Source organism: Mus pahari, chromosome 1 (genome assembly GCF_900095145.1).
Source record: "Mus pahari chromosome 1, PAHARI_EIJ_v1.1, whole genome shotgun sequence".
In the NCBI taxonomy this organism is placed as follows: Eukaryota; Metazoa; Chordata; class Mammalia; order Rodentia; family Muridae; genus Mus; species Mus pahari.
The window spans coordinates 98,301,033-98,321,119 of NC_034590.1; the positions used below are offsets into that span (position 1 = coordinate 98,301,033).

Here is a 20,087-nt window from a genome sequence, read left to right on the forward strand (position 1 = left end):
GCTCTCGGGCGCACACCCCTCCTCGGGTGGGGAAAGGCGCTGGATGCCGGGGGACTACTCCCAGGCGAACACCCCTCCTCGGGCGGGGAAAGGTGCCGGGTGNNNGATCAGCCTGGGGACTGCTGCCAGGCGAACACCCCTCCTTGGGCGGGAAAGGCCCCAGGGCTTCTTTCTAAAGGTCACTGACAAGTTCCGTCCTCTAGCCCTAACGTCCGTCCAATGGTCCTCAGTCAACGACAAAGGGATTGAAACTGTCTGTCCCAGTGGGTTAGTTAGTACGTGCAGGTCGGGGTAATCAGGAATTTTAAGAGTCTGGTGCTTATCTAAGGCATTTGGCTAGTGTTTGGCCCAAGTCAGGAGGGGGGCGGAAGAGACAGGGAGGCACCGGCCCAGGTGGCCCATAATTCAGCTGAGATAGCTGGGACATCCTTGCATTCCTCTTTTATCTTTATGGCCAGCCAGTCCCTGGGGCTTAACAGCCCGAAGCCTTTGTTCAGGCCTGTTCCGTTTTTTTTCTTAGGCCTGGGATCCTTTTTTAATTAACTAACATGAGCCACCCTTTTCATGGATTCTGAAACTTAATTCTTTCAATATCTCTTCAATATAGTACTTATGTCTAGGCAGAGCAATAAGACAAATAAAGGAATTGAAGGGGATACAAATTGGAAAGGAAGAAATCACAGTATTGCTATTCACAGATGATATGATAGTATACATAAGTGACACCCAAAATTCTACCAGAGAACTCCTTTAGCTGATAAACACATTTAGCAAAGTGACTGGATACAAAATTAACTCAAAGAAATCAGTAGAGCTCCTCTACATAAGCTATAAATAGGCTGAGAAAGAAGTTACGGGAATAGTACCTGTAACAATAGCTACAAATAATATAAAAAAAAATACCTTGGTGTAACTCTAACCAAGCAAGTGAAAGACCTGTATGACAAGAACTTCAAGTCTCTGAAGAAAGAAATTGAGTAAGATATCAGGAAATGGAAAGATCTTCCATGCTCATGGGTCAGTAGAATTAATATAGTAAAAATGACCATCTTACCAAAAACAATCTACAGATTCAATACAATCTTCATCAAAATTCCAACACAGTTCTTCACAGATCTCAAAAGAACAATTTTAAACTTCATATATATATAAAAAAACCCAGGATAAGTAAAATGATCCTGAACAATGAAAAAACTTTTGGAGGTATCACTATCCCTGACTTCAAGCTGCAATGCAGAGCAACCGTAATAAAGACTTCATGGTATTGGTATAGAAACAGACAGGTTGATCAATGGAATTGAGTTGAAGACCCAGAAATAAACCCATATACCTATGGACACTTGATATTTGACAAAGAAGTCAAAACCATACAATGGAAAAGGGAAAGCATCTTCAACAAATGGTGCTGGTCTAACTGGCTGTCTGCATGTAGATCCATATTTATCACTTTGCACAAAACTTGTCCAAATGGATCAAAGACCTCAACATAAAAGCAACATAATACACTTAATTTAATACACCAGAAAGTAGAAAATAGCTTTGAACTCATCAGTACAGGAGACAACTTCCTGAACAGAACATCAATGGCTCAGACACTAAGGTCAACAATTAATAAATAGGATGTTATGAAACTGAAAAGCTTCTGTAAGTCAAAGGACATTACCTTTAGGACAAAATGAAAGCCTACAGATGGGAAAAAGATCTTACCCTACATTTGGCAGAGGGCTAATATCCAAAATAAATAGAGAACCCAAGAAGTTGGACACCAACAAACCAAATAACCCAGTTAAAAATGGGGTACAGAGCTAAACAGAGAATTCTCAACAGAGGAATCTCAAATGGCTAAGAAGCACCCAAAGAAACATTCAGTGTCATCAGTGAAATGCAATGAGTTTCCATTTATGCCCATCAGAATGGCTAAGATAAAAAACTCAAAGGACCTGGCAAGGCTATGGAGCAAAGGGAACATTACTTCACTGCTGGTGGGAGTGCAAATGTGTACAACCACTCTGGAAATCAATTTGGCACTTTCTCAGAAGACTGCAGATAGTTCTACCTCAAGACCCAGTTATACCAATTGTTGGCATATACCCAAAAGATGTTCCACCATGCCACAAGGACACTTGCTCAACTATGTTCATAAAAGGTTTATTCATAATAGCCAGAAACTGGAAACAACCTAGATGTCTCTCAACTGAATGATGGATACAGAAAATGCACTATCTCTACACAGTGGAGTACTACTCATCCATTAAAAACAAGGACATCATGCCATTCACAGGCAAATGGATGGAACTAGGAAATATTGTTAGTGAGGTAACCCAGACCCAAAAGGACATGCGTGTTATGTACTCACTTACAGTGGATATTAGCCATAAAGTACAGGATAACCATGCTATAATCAACACACCCAAAGAAGCCAAATAATAAGGAGTGCCCGAGGGAGGATGGTTGAATCTTTCTCAGAAAAGGAAGCAAAATAGATATAGGAAGTTGATGGAAGGAGGAAACTGGGTAGAAGATGGGATGGGGAGGGCATCAGGGCTTGAGGGGGTGGGAGATCATATGTAGGGAAAGCAGAGAAGAGAAAAGAAAGATGGGTGGTGGGGAGCAATCTCTATGGTGTGCTAGAGATCTGGGATGGGGGAGATTCTAGCTGAGACTCCTAGCCATGGGGGTCATGGATCCTAAAGTGGCCACTTCCTGTAGCCAGACTGTATCCTTCCCAGTGTAGGGATAAGGAAAACAACCACAAAACCTTCAACCCAAAATGTGTCCTGCCTACAAGATGTGCAGAGACAAAGAAAGAACAGAGACTGAGGGAATGAACAATCAACGAGTGAGTGCCCCAAATTGAGACCCATCCCATGGGCAAGAACCAATTGCAGACACGATTAATGATACTCTGTTATGCTTGCGGGCAGGGACCTAGCATAACTGTCCTCTGAGAGGCTCCACTCAGCAGCCAATGGAAAGAGATGCAGAGACTTACACCCAAACAGTAGATGGAACTTGGGGAGTCTTATGGAAGAGTTGGGAAAAGGGTTGAGGGACCTGAAGAGGAAAGGGACTCCACAGGAGGACAACTAACCTGAACCCTTTGGGGGCTCCCAGAGACTGAATCACCAATCAAGGAGTATACAGGCTGGACCTAGGCCCCTTGCACATATGTAGCAAATGAGTCTCCAACAAGTGGAGCAGGGGCTGTCCCTGTGCCTGTTGCCTGCCTGCCTGCCTGCCTGCCTGCCTGCCCGTGGATCCCATGCCCCTAAATAGACCTCTGCCCTCAAAGGGAGAGGATGTGCTTAGTCCAGCAGCGATTTGATTTGTGAGAGTGGGGTGGGGTGTGTGTTAGTGTGTGGGGGTGACACCCAGAGGGGGACTTCCTCTTCTCAAAACAAAAAGAGGAAGGTGGAATTGGGGGAGACTTTTAGTATGTACATATGTTTATAATATGTGTGAGCGGGATGGTGGTGGTCAGTGGACACCTTTGGGGACACTTCTTGTCTTCCACCTTGCTGATCAGGTCGCTAGATTCTTCCACACTTCATACTCCAGGCTAGCTGGTCCATGAGACCCCAGGTGATTCCCCCATCTGAGCTTCCCACCTCTTCTAACTGAAAATTTAGAAATTTTGAAATTTTGAAATTGCAGACGTTCACCACTGCCTTGGGCTTTCTATATGGGTTCTGGTGACTGAGCTGAGGCTGTCAGGCTCGCCCAGCAGGCACTCTTAATCTGCTGAGCCACCTTGACCATCCCATTCCATGCGTTGTGGCATTCAGTGGACTAAGAATCACGCCTTAATTAGGCCTAGTGTGATGTCACATGCCTGTAATCTCAGCACTGGGGAGACAGAAGTGAGAAGGATCTTTTCAAGTTCAAGGCAAGCCTAGTTTACAGAGGGAACTCTAGGCCAGCCAGAGGACATAATGAAACCTAGCCTCAAAACCCTAAATGAATAAATAATAAAAAAGATTTGATTGCAGATAGTAACTGCTCCGTATCAGGCTCACTGGGCTTACCTACCTAGCTTAGGGTGTCTTCAGTTCAGTTATATAAAATAGGAGTTGTGAGATTCTTCTAGAGCACCCTGCGTGGGCTGGGAAAATCTGGTATGGTTCTTGAGAACCAATGATTCTACTTAGTTAAGTCTCATGCAGTTGAAGCGGAAGAAACTTCCAGAATGGCCACAGCCACTATTCCAGCTTCAGTTTATGGAATCTCAGCAAGGAAAGATGGCAGATGTCCAGTCGGATCTCTCAGCAGCAGTGTGTTCAGAGAAAAACTACACACGTTAACCGTGTGGGGCAAAAAATTCAAATTCTAGACTCACCCCTGCCTCTGTGAGACCTGATGCCCATGTCCAGTCCAATTCAAACCAATGTATGGCATTTTTAATCCAGCACAGAATTCTTAGCATCTTTTAGTATTGGGATTTAATTTTCTCTGTCTTCAACATTATTCTGCACATAGCTATGGGTGGTTTAGTTAGTGTTCCTCATTCATTGGATTAGTTTATGGTTGGAGAGGTGGGAGTGACACATCTGAGAAGATAGGAAAATAAATCTTAATGGGATTTGGGAACCGAGGTGAGGTGATGTCTGCGGCAGTTCAGCTGGTGACATTATTAAAGACTTTACGAGGCAGTTTATATATAATTTAGAAATAATAATAAATTGGAGTTGGACTTTGACACTCTTCCAGATTAACTCCTTTCAATGTGTATCTTGCAGAAGACACAAACAAAAAAAGAATACAATTTTTGACTCACATATCTATTTAAATTCAGTAAGTGGCATTTCTTGTTTTTGTTTTGCGTGTGGATGAAGTAAAAATAAGTTTCAGAGTGAAGGACAGAAAAATATTTTGTAGTAAAAGTCCAGGACTAAGACACTAATGCATCTGCTGGAGGCGGTACAGCCTGATGAGGCGGGGCTGTTTGTTTACTTAATAATTGATTTTTCATATTTTTTAGGAGGCCACAGAAAACTCAGCTTTACATATGTCTGTTTTCATCTGTGACCCTCTGTGGAGGGAATTGCTGTTGTCCGTGTTTTAAATTATTTGCCTTCCTAAGATTTTTCATTACTTCGATCAGATTGCAATTCTGTAAGAAGGCTACACCCATTTATTTCACACTGGTTTAGAGCTGAGCCTTGGATTCTGATGATTGCATCCATATCTTGCGTATGGTGGGATTTTTACATGCTTATTGAATGGAGAAACATGATATTCCATCTTAATATGATGCTGCAGACCTCAAACTCAGGGTCTGTCTTTACTAAGATGGGGTTACTCTCTGTGCAGCTAATTAAAAAAATCACATTCTTCCTTGTCACAGACAATCTCAGTGTTTCAACTTTAAAAACATGTTATGGAGGCAAAGGGAGATGGATCCCTGAGTCTGAGGTCAACATGGTCTGCAGAGGGAGTTCCAGGAGAGCCAGGGCTACACAGAGAGACCCTGTTTTGAAAAACAAAAAAAACCAAACCAACCCCCAAACCAGCCAGCCAGCCAACCAACCAGCCAACCAACCAACCAACCAACAACCAAAACAAACCCAAATCCCCATTTTATTTATTTACTGTGTGTGTGCTCGCATGCTCATGACATTGCATGTGTGTGGAGGTTAGAGGCAGGTTGTGGGTGTCAGGTTCTCTCCTTCAACCTTGTGGGTCTCAGGGATTAAATCCAGATTGTGAGATAGACAGACAGACAGACAGACAGACACAGAGATATATATCTTTTAACCAAGCTACTAGCTCGAGACTAGTGAGTAGAAAAATGGGCTCTGATAACCCTTGTGTGAGTCAGGATAGAAGATGCTCTATAGGAGAGGCTGACAAGCGGTTTGACGGTCTGGAAGTGTGGGAGTTTATGTTCACTGGGTGTGGGGGTTCATTTGAAGTGTCCATTCGATAGAACCTTGAGTCACCTGGGGAAAGAGCGTGAATGAAGGAGTGCCTCGATCAGGCTGCTCTCTGAGGGGCTGCCTTGACTGTTGCTTGGTTTAGGAGTAGTCCACCGCAGGCAGCACATTTCATGGGCTAGACCCTGGGCTGTGTGGAGAGGGCTTTTAATGTCTCTGTCTCCCATGAGTGCCAGCTAGGTCCTGTCCCTGTTCCTGCTGTCCACAAAGAACCCTGCATCCTCATGGTGGTCCCTCTGGGGCTGCTCACATTAACTCCCTAATACCCTGAAAATGGGAGGAACGATCCCCTTCCCCCACACTGGAAAACTCCCAAGAAGCCATCCCTTAGGGTCTCCAGACCTGTGGGTATCACTGGGTATAGTCAGGAAGGGACCTCTGAATGACATCACCCGTTTCCAGAACTTTCTGCATGCATTGGACCTGGGACAGTCCAATTCCCAAATGGACCCCTGCCATCTTTTCAGGGCTGTTCTAGAGGCCAGACGCTGAAAAACTGCAGAATCAGCAAGAGAGATTCCTGGAGTTGGTTTAGAGAGGCTGGACAAAGAATCGATTACACAAAATGATGGGCTTGTCCACGACATTTCCATGCAGTGTGTCATGCTCCTTCCTCATATTCATCCCCACCACACTTTCTTGCACTCATCTTCCTCTTCTCGAATAGTCCACCTTCTAGTTTATGTCTCTGTCATCTTCGTTGTTGCTACTTTGACCAGTTCTCACTGTGTAGCTCTGGCTGGCCTAGAACCTGTTATCTCGACCAAATCGTAAGCCCATAGCTCTGTCTCCCAGAGTATTAGGATTATATGCATGTGCCAACACACCGGCCCTTTCATGTCTTTTTTAAAATTCAGATTCCTAGGGAGATGGCTTAGTAGTTAGGAGCTCTTGCTGCACAAGCACTGTATCTGAATCACCAGTACCCATGTTAAAAACCAAACCAAACCAAAACAACTTGACAAGCAAGTCAACCCAGTACTGTGGTATGTGGAGACAGGAGGATTGCTAGGTTGGGCTTGCTGGCCACCAGGAAGCTCCAGGCTCAGGGAGAGACCCCACCCCTAGAGAGTGAGAACAAGAGTAATTGAATAGGACACCCAGCCCTGCTCCTGGCTTCTGAATGCTCCTACAAGGGCATGGATGCTGTGTTACAGATGTTTCCTATGGAGTCACAACACATACGCATGTCTACTGGCAGCACAGGACAAACCAAAGTACAGATACCACCGAAGTTCAGCTTAGCAGACCAACGGGTTTTATTGGAGTTACTTACAGGAATACAGGTGAGGGGTTACTTACAGGAACAGAAATGGCTCAAAGACTTCTGCATGTTTTAGCTAAATAGGTTAAAAGATATTTTGGATAAGAATGGATTTTTGTATGATAAAATGAGATTTTTATGCTAAGAATGGAAAAAAAAATAACAGGTCAGGACAAAACCATGAAAAGTTAAAACCAAATCACAGAAAGTCTGAGGGAGTTATACAAAGTTTGTAGAGGATGGACTTAAGAATAATATATGTTTGATGTTTATAAATTCCCAAGGTTACAATGGCCGAATCACGCTCGTAAGGGCTGATTTAAAGGTATGTGTCTAATCACCTGCCTTTGTTAACTTTGTTAAGGTTAGCTATGTGGAGAAACTGAGTAATATAAAAAGCTGCAATATTTTTGTAAAAGTACATTATACAAGGATCAGGAAAACGAGGTTCCAGACTCTATGATTGGTACCAATGGTTTAAAGTTTATTTTGATACTAAAATAACTTCCATTAAAGATTATTATTTTTAAGGTTCAAAATCTTAACAGGGAGAAAAATATAAAATCCTAATCTTATGAGAGTTACTAATTTATTGAAAGCTGTTATCGATAATTAAGATGCAAAAATTATCAGACACTTATACGTGATCAGATGTCTTCAGTGTGCTCAGAACTATTTTTTAGTCATGCTAAGTGTAAGTATAGTTCATTTACAGAGACCAGTTTATAGCTTCCATTATACAGTCTTCTGTATATGTTGTCATGTTTAAAGTTAACTTAAAGCTTATTTAATGTAAAATCATATTCAAAATCAGGTGTATTTTTAAATAAATCCTTGCTTATAAAAATTGAATGTTTGAGTGAAACGTGTTAAATTTACACTACATTTGCCCTGCAGAACATTTCCAGGCTCAGGTAGTACCCTTTCCCTTGGGTGGGGCACAACTCTACCATGGAGGATTGCAAGCTTGTTTCATTACAGGACAAGTATGCTTGGGAAAACAGGCCCTGCCAGAAGTCTGCTGCTCCCATCTCCAGCTACGTAGGTTGGACCAGCTCTGGATATGTAGGTCAGACCAGAAAAGCTTCTTCCTTATCTATAGGGAAGTTAAATAATTCCCCATGTCTCACATGACAGGGGGATGGATTCTCTTGCCCAGTGGAGGATCCATATTCTAAATGTTTAAAAACAGAGAGACAAATTGCAATGATCCTGCCTTCTGTGTCTCCTGACATATGAGGACGCTCTCTCTGAGCAGGGGAACCTTGTACCTAACCCCTCATCCAGCTGGTATGTTATCTGCATACTAGTTCAGCTGGCCATGCCCTTTACTCTGATTTTCAATTCTTCCTCTGAGCAAACTCTAATTCCAGGTTCCACACACCAGCCACCCACGTTCTCTGATTAAAGGAGGCTGCCAGATATCCTGTAATCAAACTCAAAGCTTAGGAAAATTCTTCAGGACATCCAAGCAATGTCCTTGGAACGTTGCTATATAATCCTATAAAAATAACTCAAAAAGATTCTATTTCTTTTTTAAATCATCACTTAGATGCTGAATTAAATTGGCTTATTTTTACAAAGTTTCCAGGTGCTTCTTGTCATGCCATAGAATGATGGAGCAAACAGCTAATTACAGTCATTGTATCCTTCGACAGGACTCGGGTACACGGTCCAGACAGCAGTATGATTGCATTTAACCTTACTAAATAAAACTTACGTGAATCTTGATGTAAAACATTTTCCTCATTAACTTTGTCTCTTAATGTTCCCCACAAGATTGTACAGTTATTACCTCCCTCATGGAACACAGTCCGAAAATATATGTTATCACCAAATGGCTGACTTATGTTCTGGATCTCTGCCATCTGTTACGTTTTATTATGGCCTCTTGAATGGATGGTTCTCTGAGGCATTCTAACTGCAATTCCTTCTACGTTGCTCCTTTTGGCAGCTCAAAGCAGTTAAGAGAGATCTGAAACTTGAAACTCCCAAGAGCAGTTTGGGTGACCTCTAAGGAAGGAACCACCCTGAACACTGTATCTGCACCATGGGGTCATCTGACCCTCCCCTCTTCTTGCCACTCTAGGCAACAAGGGATGCTGTGGCGTAATCTCACTGGGGCCTCCAGAATGTTGTGGGCATTTCTGGGAAGCTGAGTCGCTGGACTGGTTTCGGTTGGGGGGAGGAAAATTTATTAAGCAGGTGGGTCATGCCCAGATCTCTATAATGTCCCTGGCTTCCTGCCTCAGATTCAGCAGCCATTTATATATAGGAGAACAGAAGGGAACAAGCAGGAAATACAAGCACAAAACCATGTCTGTGATAGGAAAAGATGGTGGTTGGTCAGGGTTAAAATTCATTTACCCCACCCCTCTAGTGTCTGGTGTCCATGGAGCTCAGTGGAACTGTCTCAGCACTGGGAAAATGCCTTTGATTTAACATGTGACAGTTTGGATATTTTCCACCCCACTATCTTGTTGTGTGTTCTTTTTAAGTTTATTTTTATGTGTATGGATGTATGTGAGTCTGTGTACCATGTGATGCAGTCCCTGTAGATGCCAGAAGAGGGCATCAGATTCCCAGAGATTTCAGATGAGCTGCTCTTAACCACTGAGCCATCTTCTCTAGCACTGATTATATTTTTCATGCTTTCTCTATCTTTTCATACTTTAAAAAAAGAGAAAAATCTCTGAAGTGCCAACGCCCTTGTTTTGACTGTAGCCTTGATTTATGACCCAATCTGATGAGCTCTCACATTAAACTCCCTTTAATTCAACCTCACGGGACAGACAGGCTAACTTTCAAACCCTGAAAACAAAAAGTTAACTGTTGTTCTGGATGTACTATTAAGGTATGCTGATGAGACCTTGGCTTAAGGAATGCATTCTGAGGTCTTGTCAAAAGGCTGAACTGAAATGCAATTTTTTAATGGAGATATCAGTAGCCGTGTTTACGTTCCTGATGTCAATGCAGCCTGAATTGATTTGTGTGCTATGATGTCATTCCCCTGCATGGACAGAACGCAACGGCGGCATAAATGACTGGAGGCTTTGGAATATCTTCCTCCATTACCTGGGTCCAGGGGTCTTTGCTGATAAATGAAAAATAATTCTGGAGAAAAAGATGAGAACAAATGTTCTCCTTATATATCCCCTATGTAAAAAATACTTATTTTTTTCTCTGCCCCCTAAAACTATCTGGAGTCCATCAGGAAGTGCTTTGTCTTTCAAGATGCCAAGAACTTTACGCGTGCTCTTATATGGAAGATAAGAGGACACCAGATCCGCTGGAGCTGGAGCTACAGCTACAGATGGTTGTGAACTGCTTTGTGTGACTGCTGGGAACTGAGTTTGGGTCCCCAGGAAAAGCAGCAAGGGATCTTAACTGATGCTCCATCTCTCCAGCAATCTGCCAAGGACTTGGCTTGCTTCCTGTCCTGGTCCTGGAAATGTAGGGTCTCCGGGGCATTTGTGCTGTTTCTAATAGTCTTGAGTGTGTGTTGATAGACAACAAGGGCGTATCCACAAGGCACGGAGGTGTCATCTGCACCAGTTCATTTGATCCTTACAATGAACCACAAATCACCTGTGGATGCTGTTGCTCCTCCCTCACCGATGGGAAAATGAGCCTGGGGTCCCACTACAGGTGAGTGGCACAAATCAGATGCAAAGGCAGTATACCGGAGGCTAGCCATTTCTTTTTTCTTACCCACATATCACCTTGTCCCTAGGGGCTGGAGGTCACTCCTGCTCCCCTCTAGTCATGGCTGGAGTCTTTTCCTTCCTGTTAAGGAAGAGGCTTGGATCTCAGTTGTGGAGCGCTTACAGTTAGGCGGAGTTACCTGAGTGCCCTGCTGCAAAGGTAAGCAACACCTTACCTGGTAAGGCGTCTGCTGGGAGTAGGAGAGCTGCTGTAGGAGAAACAGCTATTTCTCAGGAAAGACAATCTTCCAGCACAAGGGAGAGCCTGCAGAGTGACTAGGGAGAGGAGCATTGGAAGTGTTGAAATGAGTCTGGTGGGAAGGGAAGTCATTAAAGGTTATGGGAGGAGCCTCGTGGGAGGGGCGGGGCATCACAGGCAGTGAGCATTCTAGGCAGGTTTGTCCAGGAATCTAGTGTTCTTATAGTTGTGTTTCTCTTGATAAAACTTTACCCAAGAACTGCTTAGTCAGAGGAAGAGGGAGCTTAAAACCACGGAGAGTTCCCTAGAGAAGTCCTAGGTGGGTAATGTTTTCAGGATCTTTATTTTTCAATTGATTTGGGGTGATGGAGACAAATTCCTTCTGTGCGAATTCAGGGGGCAAATAATCAAGTCGTCAGCGTTAAAACTTTCCCAAGTAGTCTCTCCCTGAAGATGCTGAAAGTGTTCTTGCTTGCTAAAAACAAACCTTGGTTTATGAAGAAACTGCAAGAAGGAAGAATAGAGGTGCCAGGTCTCGTTTAAATTCACTGCATGCCCAGTTCGGAAGGTTTATGGTCCTGGCAACCTGGATTACCTCTTGCTGATCACCGTGTTTATTTATCCTCCACTCTTTCCTGTTTCGGGCTCTGGTTTCATCTTGTTTAATGTCTCATAAATACGAATGAGCTAGCTTATCTTCTCTGCCGACAGCAATGTAAAAGGAGGATGGGGGTGGTCCCCTACAAGTCTCAATTTACCCAACAGCGAGTTGTTTAGATGGACAGTTGGACAGCATATTACTGTGAAGTAGCTTACAGACTGCATCTCAGGACAGATCTGCTTAAGAGGCAGAGAAGCAAGTGAGGCAGGCAATAGGAAGAAATATGGTGGAACATGGGAGTACAGTTGGCATCTCACAGTGGGGGAGAATCACTGTGCCAATTGGTGCAGGTGCCAGAGGGGGAGAGAGGACTGGGACTCATGCTGGCACTTTAGTAATTTAGACCAGATGATATAGGCTTCTTCAGTTAAAGAATAATTATATGCATATTGCAATTTCTGCCTCTTTATATGTATTTTTTTAAAAGAGTATCTTTCTAAAGTAACCTGTTGGGACTTAGTATGTTTCTCTTTCTTCCATTTGGAGAGCAGTCTTGTTTGCAATGGGAGTTAAATGTTGCACAGTGAATTGGAGTTCTCTCTCTCTCTCTCTCTCTCTCTCTCTCTCTCTCTCTCTCTGCCTAGGGAGGCTGAGCTTGGCCAGCTGTGTAACTAACTAACCTTTCACCTTGTGGCTTATTGCTTGTGCATATCAGAAGTGAAAAGGAATTAGAAATCAAGGAATCAGAACTCGCAGCCAAGGGAAATTATATAGATGTTTAGCAACTGTTTCTTTTTTCCCAAAGTTAAAGTCCCATATATATTTAGGACCCCTTGTTTCTCAGAAAAGAGCCATTTAAATGTGCTAATGTGGACAAGTCTCTGAAGATGTATTAAGAGAACAGAATACAATTCAGAACTTAGCCTAATTAGGATATACTTATAAACACATGCATATTGCCATAGACCTTCTATATCGAAAATGCATATGTGAATACAGTTATACAAAGTAACTGTCTCAAACGGTTGCTAGAAGGCTTTAAGAATTATTTACATTTAGCCGGGCGTGGTGGTGCATGCCTTTAATCCCAGCACTTGGGAGGCAGAGGCAGGTGAATTTCTGAGTTCAAGGCCAGCCTGGTCTACAGAGTGAGTTCCAGGACAGCCAGGGCTATACAGAGAAACCCTGTCTCGAAAAACCAAAAAAAAAAAAAAAAAAGAATTATTTACATTTATTTAAAAATGTGTGTGTGTGCATGTATGTGGAGGTGGGGTGGGGCTGTGCACACACAAGTAGTGTTGTTATCTGAGGCCAGAAGAGAGAACTCCTGGAGCTGGAGTTAGAGATAGCTGTGAGCTGGGAACAGAACTCTGGCTCTTTGCAAAAGCAGTGCATGCTACTAACCACCAAGTCATCTCTCTATCTCCTGGGAAGGATTTTAAAAAGATGAAAAGTTGTTAAGCGTAAAAAGCTTAACCAGTGGTTCTCAACCTCTGGGTCGAGATCCCTTCGGGGGCTGCACATCAGATATTTACATTACAATTCATAACAGCAGTAAAATCACAGCTATGAACTAGCAATGAAATAATTTTATGGTTGGACGTGAGGAACTGTATTAAAAGGTCGACACATCAGGAAGGTTGAGAACGGCTGGCTTTGACCGGTGTCTGATCAGGAGTGATGGCTGTTGAGATGATATAGAACTTTTGGAAAGGCCTGTACTGAACTTGTAGCTGAAGTCGTTATAACGGATGATTTGGATTTTAGCCCTGAAGTGATGTTTGTCTGCTCACGTGTTATCTGTGTAGTTAAGAATCAACAGACTTTAAGAACATAAATTTGGATGTAGCGAGATGAAAGGTTTAAGAGTGGTGTTGGGTTTGGAGCTGGATGAGGCTCAGAGGTTCTTGGGTGCCCCTGGTGTCCACTCACAGAGGAGATGGCACTCAAGGCAAGGGTGCATATACACCACCACACCTGGTTTAGTTGGTGCTGGGCTTGGTATCCATGACTTAGTCAGTGCTAAATACATGTTCTACCAACTGAGCTACATCCCCTGCTCCTGACAGCCTAACTTTACTTAGGCACAGAGAATGTGAACCTTCACTTAGGCGTTGAATCTGCAGCTCTGAGCATGGTAGGGGTAGACCTTACTGTAATCAATTCTCCTGTCTCAGCTTCCTGAGTGCTAAGATCAAAGGCTTGAGCTACTACACTCAGCAGAATGTATGCATTTTTAGTTTGGTTTTCCTTACATATGTTTCTGAGATCCCATGTGTGTTGAATTTGTATTTTTTTTTGTGTGTGTGTGGAATATTCTTTCATATATTTATATCAGAATTCATTTCTCTATTAATTAACATTTGGATTACTTACAGTTTGGGGCTATTATGAGTGAATGAAGCTATTTGTATTAGAGTTTAGTGTGGGCTTATACTCTCATTTCTTTGGGGGGTAAATATTAGGAGTATTCTTGCTGATTCTTCTGCGACTCTGTGTTAACTTTATAAGAAATTGGTTTTCTGAAGTATGCTACTTTACACTCTTGTCAGGGAACAATGAGAGTTTGCTGTACATCTTTGTCAACACTTGATATTGTCAGTCTTTTTAGCTTTAGCCACACCAGCAGGCATGGCTCTTGCTTGTTCTATGCCTATGCATTCACAGCATCTTTTCATGTGCTCTCTTGTCACTATTACATCTCCTTTGGTAAACTGTCCATTCTAATCTTTGCCTGTTTCTCTTATTCTTGGGTAACAAGAGTTCTTTATATATATATTTTACTTGCAAGCAGCTGAAAGCGTCAGATGCAGATATTTGCACCCAACCAATGGACAGAAGCAGCTGACCCCTGTTGTTGTATTAGGGAAGGCTGAAAGAAGCTGAGGAGAAAGGCAACCTTGTAGGAGGACCAGCAGTCTTAATTAATCGGGACCCCTGAGATCTCTCAAACACTGGACCACCAAACAGGCAGCATACACCAGCTGATATGAGGCCCCCAACACACGTACAGCAGAGGACTGCCAGGTCTGTGTTCATTCAGAGATGATGCACCTAACCCTCAAGAGACTGGAGGCCCCAGGGAGTTTAGAGGTCCCGTGGGGTTGGGGGGAGTGGGGACATCTATGCGGAGACAGCAGGGTGGGGCAGAGGTATGGGATGTGGAACAGTCGGAGAGTGGATGGGGCAGGGGAAATAAAATATGGAGTGTAAAAAATAAATTAATTTTAAAAATTACATTTAAGTTAAATGTATTTATTTATTGGGAGAGACACGGCATGCCCCAGCGTGTGTGTGGAGGTCAGAGGGCAGCTATCAGGAGTCCATTCTCTTTTGCTATTGCATGGATGCTGGCGACTGAACATGGGTTATCAGGCTTGGTGGCAAGTGCTTTTTCCTGCTGAGACATCTTTCTTCTTCTTTTTAAATTAAAAATACTTATTTTTATTTTTAAATATGTGTGTTTGTGTGTAGCTATGTACACACGAGTGCAGGTGCCCTTGGAGGCCGAGGTATTACATCATCTGGAGCTGGATGTTCAGACAGTTGTCAATCATCTTATGTAGCTTTTAGGAACTGAACGTGGGTCACCTGTAAGAGATGGGATTGCTCTATTACAGAGCTCTCTCTTGAGTCCTGCCTATATATTTTAGATAGACATAAGTTTGGTAGATACTTTCTGCCAGTTTCATCTTACTTTTTTCTCTTCTCTTCTTCTCTTCTCTTCTCTTCTCTTCTCTTCTCTTCTCTTCTCTTCTCTTCTCTTTTCTTCTCTTCTCTTCTCTTTTTTTCTTTTTTCTTTTTCCTTTCAAGACAGGGTTTCTCTGTGGAACCCTGGCTGTCCTGGAACTGACTCTGTAGACCAGGCCGGCCTTGAACTCAGAAATCCGCCTGCCTCTGCCTCCCAAGTGCTGGAATTAAAGATGTGCACCACCACTGCCTAGCGCTTTTTTATTTTCTTAAAAGTTTTAAAAAACACATACGATTTATTTTATTTTTAACTATGTGTGTGTGTAGGTCTGTGCACATGAGTGTGGGTATCCACAGAAGCCCAGTGAGGGTGTTGGATTTTTGTAGCGGGAGACACTCTAAGGTGTGAATGTAGGAACCAGACTCTAATCCTCTCTGTAAGATCAGTTGGTGCTTCTAACCCGAGTTATCCCTCCTGCCCCATGACCACTGAGAAGTCCCCTCTTTCTCCTAACCATTGAGCCATCTCTCCTGCCTCCTAACCACTGAGCCATCCTTCCTGAACCCTAACAACATTTATGTTTTCATGTGGACCAATTGATCAATTTTCAAAAAGACCTCTTGTCATTCGTGGTTTATGAAACCGTAAGAAGCAAGATGGCTCAGTAGTTAAAGGCAAGTGCCATCAGACCTGACAGCCCGAGCTTCTACGTGGGGCCTACAGGGTGGAAGGAGAGAACTGATTTTGTAAAACTTTCATCTAATCTCCACACATATATCATGGGTGCACGTGAGCTCCCAAATAGCTAAGCAAGTAAATAACTGTAAATAAATGTTAAGAAGCCTGACAAATCATTAGATATTTTCTTCCATGTGTTCTAGAAATTTTATAATATTGACGCTCATATTTATGTCTATGAGAGCTACTTTTTCTAGGTGGTGTGATGTAACATTAGATTTGTGTGTGTGTGTGTGTTTTGTTCATTTTGCATATATGTAGTTATTCAAGTATTCTTGGTTGTAAAGGTTGTTTGCCATCCATTGAACTAATTGCCCTGGCACTTTTGCTAAGATGCAGCAAGGCATAGCTGACTGTCTGTGTGTGTGCTTAGCTCTGGGCTGCTTTTTATTCATTTAGGTACAATGTTATTTGTACCATGCATGCTACACCATCTTGTTTTATTATTTTTTAAACCAAATTCATTCCTTTGTTTTGTTTGTTTTTGGAGACAGGGTTTCTCTGTATAGCCCTGGCTGTCCTGGAACTCACTCTATAGACCAGGTTGGCCACGAACTCAGAAATCCGCCTGCCTCTGCCTCCCGAGTGCTGGGATTAAAGGCATGTGCCACCACGCCCAGCTTCACTCTTTTATTTTGTGTATGTATGCATGTGGGCGTGCACGCCCTGCGTTGTGAGTGGAAGTCACAAGACAAACGCGCGGAAGTTGGTTTTCTCTTTTTACCTGCTGGGTCCCGGGACTGGAACTCATATCCTCAGGCTTGGCAGAAGGTGGCCTTATCTGCTGAGCGTCTTGCTGTCCATCTCTGAAGACCCATGAAAACCTGTGCTCAGCTCATGTTCTCCGCCCCCTTTTAAAAAAAAGTTAAATTTCTTTTAACTTTGTTTCTCTCTTTTTAAGGCAGAATTTTTATTGTGTAGCCCAGGCTGGCTTCAAATTCCTGATACTCTTTCCTGTTTTCCCAGTGCTGGATTCTGAGAGAGCTCTTGGACCAACCCCGATCATCTGCAGTAGGGAGAGTTCTGGGACTGCTTACTTACTTTTTTTTTTTTTTTTTTTTTGAGCTAGGGTCTTACTACATATCCAGGCCTTGAACTTAGATTGCTAACGCTCTTCACTCAGTGTTAGGATTAGGGGCATAAACTATCTAATTACTCTGGGATTAAATATTTAATGAAGTTTTTCTTTGTAAAGTTTCATCTACAATGCTTTAAGATATCCTCACTCAGGGATATCTCTGTATTTAGGGGTTCCTAAAGTAATTCAAACCCTGGACATTCACAGTGAACTTATAGATTTGATTCGGCAGGAAATAAATGTTTGCTACCCAGTGCAGACGGCATGTTAGGGGTTAACTGCAATCTCTGGGCAGCAGAACTTACTGACTTAGAAGTAGGGGAGGCTTTTCTTTCTGCTATGAGAAGTGAGCGTGTTTATTTATGCTCTCAGTTGCCCAGGTTCCAATTTTTCTGTCTTTGATTGACAGTATGATCTTAGCTATGAACCCCGTCCCCGTGAGGCCGCTCAGCCTCCGTGGATAGGCCTACAGAATTGAGCTCTTGTTTTTCCATTTGCTTTATGTAAGGCGAACCCAGGAACTGAGCACAAAGCTATGTCAGGTCAAAGCGTCTGCATTCACAGCTTCAACCTATTCCCCGAGCGCACGGTCTGTTTCAGAAAACAAAGATATGTGTATCAAAGTTGGCCTTGTTCCTCTGAAGTCACGCGAAGTCAGAGCAGGACACCAGGGAGAGGGGGTTCATCACAGGAGATACTGTTCATCAAGTTATATGAACCCAGCATAGCCCTTTCTTCTGTCTGAACCCAGTGTAACCCTTTCTCTGATATCGGCACGAGTGGAGAGTGCAGAGCTCACAAGCATTTTGTCTTATTAAAGTCATGCTGCAGTTAGACTGGCTGAACCCTGACTCCCTGTGACCTACATGTTCTGTAGATTTTGGTTAGAGTAGTTCTTCCCTGCATTTCTTTAATAATCTACTATTCAATAGTCTACTGTTCTTGTCTTAGCATAACGGCAGGAGCACAGTCCACAGGGGTAGGGGTGGAGTGGGGATTGGGGTGGCTTGTTACTCAGGTGAGAGCTTCTAGTTGGGGCAACTCTACTGACCAAGCCTTTCCAAGGCTAAGCACTACTACACATGAGAAGTACCCTGTAGTTTCACTAACTCATTTATTCTGAAGCTATCTCCTACCATTGTCTGAGGAATTGGTTAGGGCTGACCATAGTAAATTAGGAACATGTTAAAAATCTAGAGGATGGGCTGGAGAGATGGCTCAGCAGTTAAGAGTTCTTGCTGCTCTTTCAGAGAGCTGAAGTTTGGTTTTAGTATCCATGCCTGGTGGCTCACAACTGTCTACAACTTCAGCTCCAGAGGACTGGGTGCCCTCTTCTAGGCTCTGTGAGTACACACAGGCACACACACACACACACACACACACACACACACACACACACACACATGCACACGCACAAACACTTGTGCACACATGCACATACTCATACTTAATCACATTAAATATTAAAAAATAATCTAGAAGAATCAGGAGAAAAAAACCCCTCAAGGACTAAATTGATCTTATAATATACCGCTAACTAATTCATAGCTTGTGTGTGTACACATCTCATTGTGTATGTGAATGTGCATATGGAAGTAAAAAAATGGACCTTAAGTATCTTCCCCAATGGCTTTCTGCTTTACTTTTTTGAGATAATTTCTTTCATTGAAACTGGAGCTCACTAATGCAAGTAGACTAGCTGACCTGCGCCTGTCTCTGCCTCCCTGATGGGATTGCAGGGATTCTGTGGTGAATGAGTTTCTGCATGGCTGCTGAGAAACCTTCCTCAGGTTCTGACTGAACCATCTCTCCTAGCCCCTAGTTCAAATCATAAATAAAAATAAAGCGAAGCAAAAGTTTTCTCCTACATAAGAAAGCTTTGTACTTGTGTTCATGGCGCGTGTGTGTGTGTGTGTGTGTGTGTGTGTGTGTGTGTGTGTGTGTGTACTGGGGAATGGGTAGGGCCTGTCTCTAACAATGTTGTTAACTGAAGTACTAGGTTGGTTACTGTTGTTTTTAACAACACCTTAATCGTTCAGATCTTAGTGATGAAGTCTCTGGACCCAGATGATGGAGTGACAGCCTGCTAGCTCAGAGAAGCATCCAGCTGACCTCCTTCCTCAGCCGATGTCCCCAAACAAAAAAAAGCATGCTTCCAGTCTCCACGCAGTCAAACCCCATCAACCTGAATGTCCCTCCTTTCTACTTCCTGTGCATCTCTCTATCCGGCCTCCTGACTCCTTCTGACTCTACGGTTTTTTTCTATTGCTGACTTTATTTAGTCCTGTTTACAGTAAACACAAAGCTCTTGGACTAAAGGTATGTGCTAGGTTTGAGCTACACCGCAACTAGAAACAGCTTTTTCCAGTAAATAATACAATCTCTGGGCTCACAGTGATCAGCTAGCCTGTAACAGGTTACTAGCATTAGAATGGGTTTAAATTTAAAAAATTTATTTTACATGTGGGGAAACTGGAAGCAGGGTGGAGTGGTAATTCCTTGAAGACCTTACAGTCTCCCCTGGGCAGGGCTGGGCATCCCTGACTCTGTAGTTGTGGTAATTTCAGTCTTTTCAGTGATATGATAGTCAAATCATCCAGAGAAAAACAAGTATGAGGAGAGACATTGTTACTGGAACTGGCTGGAGTGATTACGACTCTCTGAAGTCTGGTCTAAGTCCAAAGGCCTCAGGATCAGGGTAGCCAGTGAGGGCGATTTGCTGCCCCTGCTGTCCTGATACTGTCTCTGTACACCAGGCTGACCTTGGACTGCCTCTGCCTCCTAAGTGCAGGGAGTAAGGCACACAGCATCACCTAGTTAGTGATTCCGAGTTAAAACACTCCCTCCTGGAGGAAGGAGATCTTTTTTTTTTTTTTTTT

General features: G+C 43.1%; 1 pseudogene; it reads right to left on the reverse strand.

The window, feature by feature from the left end:
* The window catches only part of LOC115063606, a 110,494-nt pseudogene that overhangs the window by 5,187 nt on the left and 85,220 nt on the right, over positions 1–20,087 (reverse strand).